We start from the raw sequence: 4,485 nt of genomic DNA, 5'->3' as shown, positions 1-4,485 counted from the left end.
GCATACTGAATAACAGATTCATGGTGACTAGTCTTCTACAGACTTTGAAAGAATGGATGTGATTGGCTACAGATCTTGATGCACATCTTTTATTTCCCTAGTGCTTTGAGGTCGGTGAAGTTTGTACTATGTCATTGCAGATAATGTCCTGTGGTAACTGAAGTTTTCGTGGTGCTGTTGGGGGGCAGGTCTTAATTTAGACCACTGTGACTGAAATCTGTGGATATCAGAACTGTGCAAAATGAGGATCACCTGTGGTTATTTCCTAGTGAGAAAGTGATCAAATATATTTCTGGCAGAAAATATTATCAATCTAGAGGTTCTACGTTACTTGTTTTATAGTCTTTGGAACCAACTTACTCAAATCAAAGGTGAAATGCTGATGCATAGCAAAGGTAAGAATATATTTAAAAGAAATGAAGTACTTGGAGACAAGTTTGAACCAAACCTTCCCGTTAACAAGCAGGCCAGTTGAATGTTCCACTGAGAATTTTCTGTTCTCTATTAGTTCCTCCCTTCTCCTCCCTCCTTTTAGTCATTAAAACACTTTTAATCAGAGATTTTTAAAGTTTAACCTTCAGAATTACCCAGGGCTTGGTAAAACACAGATTGCTGGAAATTTGCATGTTCTCACAAGCTCCCAGTTAATGCTGATGGTCTGAGAACCGCACTTTGAGAACCACCGTTTTCATGATAGACTCAAGAATGGAATGAAAGCCTCTTCAATTAAGTGAATAATTCACAAACTTTTTGACTGGTAAAACCTTACGATCAATTAATAAAACATGAGCAACCCTTTCAGGCCATAATTTAAGTCTCTTAAGCCAAATCCACAATTCTGCAGATGCCACTTTTTTCAATATGAATTCAGTTTGTCTTATTGTACACATGCATGCGTGCTCAGCCGCTTCAGTCATGTCCGACACTGTGACACCCCATAGACTGTAGCCCACCAGGCTCCTCTGTCCTTAGGATTCTCCAGGCAAGAATACTGGAGTGGGTTGCCATACCCTTTCTCAGGGAATCTTCCCACCTAGGGACTGAACCCACATCTCCTATGTCTCCTTCGTTGGCAGGTGGTTCTTTACCACTAGGGCCACCTTGTAGTACACAAAAACAAATATTTAAAAATCTTTAACTTTAACTTTAAAAATCTTCAGAATACTATCTAGTTATTCTGAACAGTTGCAAAAATATTTGTGACGAAAGTTAAAATCTAAAGACAAAAACCACAATTTATTTTGCAATGTTTATGTTCTTAATGGCTTGATTTTTGAATCAAGTAAGTTTTGAAACATAGTTTGAATGCTCACAGAAGTCAGAATGAAGTCTGTGGTGTAGTACTGTACTAATGCTAATTTCTTATCTGTGATAATTGGGATATGATTATGCAAGATGTTAACATTAGGGGAAGCTGGGTGAACAGTGGTGTCAAGAACTATCTGTGTTATTTTACAATTCTTCTGTAAGCCTAAAATTATGTCACAATTTTAAAAGTTTAAAGAAATGCATAGGAAGAGCACTCTGGTATATGTATACTTATACATCAAAAAGAGTTTTCATCTGTGGGAAATTACTTGGGTTTCCTCCTTTGTCTCTGCAGAATAGTTCAGTTGCCATGTTCTATTTCTCAGTCTTGGGATAATTTCAGAGATAGTCTAAACGGATTTTATTTGGATAGCAATTGAAATTTGGTGGAGGTATATAAAATGTCTATGGAAGAGGTTTTTTGAAATTGGTAACATTTCACTCTTACCCTCTTCTATAAGTTTTTATTTTTATAATTTTGAATAGGTAACATATTTACAAGATTTAAAGTTTATAAGGTATGAAAGTGTGTACAGTGACGAGCCATCCTCTTACTCTTGTCTTCAGTTCAGTTCAGTCGCTCAGTCGTGTCCGACTCTTTGCGACCCCATGAATCGCCGCACTCCAGGCCTCCCTGTCCATCACAAACTCCCGGAGTTTACTCAAACTCAAGCCCATTGAGTCGGTTATGCCATCCAACCATCTCATCCTCTGTCATCCCCTTCTCCTCCTGCCCCCAATCCCTCCCAGCATCAAGGTCTTTTCCAATGAGTCAACTCTTTGCATGAGGTGGCCAAAGTATTGGAGTTTCAGCTTCAGCATCAGTTCTTCCAGTGAACACCCAGGACTTATCTCCTTCAGGATGGACTGGTTGGATCTCCTTGCAGTCCAAGGGACTCTCAAGGGTCTTCTCCAACACCATAGTTCAAAAGCATCAATTTTTCGGCGCTCAGCACTCTTGTCTTACTGCTAGCTAATTTTCTCCCCAGATTCAACCAATATTATTCTTCTTCTGTATCCTTTAGATATATTTGTTAACACATAAGCAAGAAAATGCATGTCTATTTTATGGAAAATGATAGCTTCATTTACTTTTCCGAATCTTTTATTTTTTTAACACACTTTGGAAATACGGAGTCCATATCTGTGCATAACAGCCTTCTTGATCCTTTCTGGGATCTGCATTGTATCTCATTATATGAATGTAAGCAGTTTATCTCACTGATCCCCTTGGTGGACATTTAGATACTTCCCATCATTTGCTATTACACACAATGCTGCCGTGAACAGCTTTGCCATATCATTATTTGCACATGTGCAGTTATATCTGTATTAAGTGTAATTCAAGGATCATATATGTGACCTTATAATCTGGAAGAGCATTATTATATGAATTTTTTGATAGGCAGTTATACACATGGTACAAAATGCAAAAGAACAAAAGTAGATGGTAATTCACATTCTCTCCCCAGAGGTAACCTCTGCTACTTGCTTCTTGGGTATGGGTAGTATTTCTGTCCACTTTAACCCAGGTTTTTCACAATCTTTAACCGATGGGTTGGTCCTTCCTTCCTGCCTTCTCCTTTTCTCTTTCTCCTCCTCTTCTCCTTTTTCTTCTTTGAAATTTATATTTTAACATCACCCTTGACTAATCTAAGATGGCAGAATCAGTGAAGGCATTACTATATATATGTGGAGGCTTAAAACAAAACTTTTTTTACAATCTATCCAGTGAAGTGTATCTAGCTATTATTAACAGGCAGAATGTTCCAAACCTGGAAATAAACTATTTTTTAGAAGTCTTTTTTCAAATAATCATTGTGTCACCTTTCTATGTGTGCTGTTTCCATGCATCCTAAAGAGAAGCTCACAATCATGAGAGCACGCTCATATTAACAACTCTTCATTGAGTTCCCAAGGAGGGGAGGAATGCTGCCTCTTACTATCGTTTTCAACATTGAAGTGCTGACCAAAAAAAGGGCAGCTTTTACAAGACTCTGGAGCAATTCTGGAAAAAAAACTACAGCATATAAATCAGGCCCATTCACTCCTGGACTCCCTTTCTTGGCAAGTGCTGCCCTGAGCGAGATAAGGGAGTCAATCTTGGTTACTCTGGGGAGCAACAAAGATGGTCAGGGTGAAAATGATATCCTGTGAGTGCCCAAATCTTCTGAATGTGGGGTTAAGTTGTAGAAATGATATATGAGAAGGTGGCCCAAAGAGCCTGGACAGTTGATAAAAATAATGGCAAAAGTGACTGAAAATTAAAAATGGATATAACAGCCATAGAGAGGTAACAGTGAAAAATATAATTCTTTTAGCAGTGAGGAACCTGGGTACAATCATGAAGTACTCAAAAGCACCCCAAGGATCAGTATAAATATTGACACACTTGGGAAAGGAGAGAGGGCACACACAGAGGTGTGACAATTTTTGCTCCCATGTCAGAATTTAATTTAGGAAAAGAACTTCCACCTGCTTCATGTTGACAATAAATGATATACCCAAGACACCAATTTTCCTTTCCTAAACAAGTCTCCTCTGTTATATATATATATTTTAAAATTATTAACCTCAATATAACTTGGATATGCACATATGCGCTCACACAACGATATAGTCATCGAAGTTTAAACAACAATACTTTAAGCTTTAAAACTCCAAGTCTTAAAACAACTTAATCAAGCATATCATCATTTGATGTTTATGTATATAATGGCTCATCAGGTAAAGAATCTGCCTGCAATGCAGGAGAGGAGATGCAGGTTCGATCCCTGGGTTGGGAAGATCACCTGGAGAAAGAAATGGCAATCTACTCCAGTATTCTTGCCTGGGAAATCCCAGGGACAGAGGGGCCTGATGGGCTACAGTCCATGGAGTTTCAGAGAGTTGGACATGACTGAGCGACAAGCATGCACATGCTTTTTTATCTTGAGTATTCTGAAGAAAAAAGTGTTCATGCATAAATGAGAATACATGTATAAAACCATGCATAGGTATTATGTAGAAACTATGCATTTCATTGTTTATTTATCTCTGTGTTGGGAGACCATTCTCCATGCGTTTCTCAGGATTCTCCACATCCTAAGAGCAGAAGCAATGACTTCCTTTGTTCTGGACTATCTTTCAAAGATGTCTGTACAGTGAACAACGAGGAAATAGAAATTGTTTCTCCCT

Source organism: Dama dama, chromosome 19, assembly GCF_033118175.1.
Source record: "Dama dama isolate Ldn47 chromosome 19, ASM3311817v1, whole genome shotgun sequence".
NCBI classification, from domain to species: domain Eukaryota; kingdom Metazoa; phylum Chordata; class Mammalia; order Artiodactyla; family Cervidae; genus Dama; species Dama dama.
The sequence above is the reverse complement of the archived record's forward strand: the minus strand, read 5'-3'. Positions refer to the sequence as shown.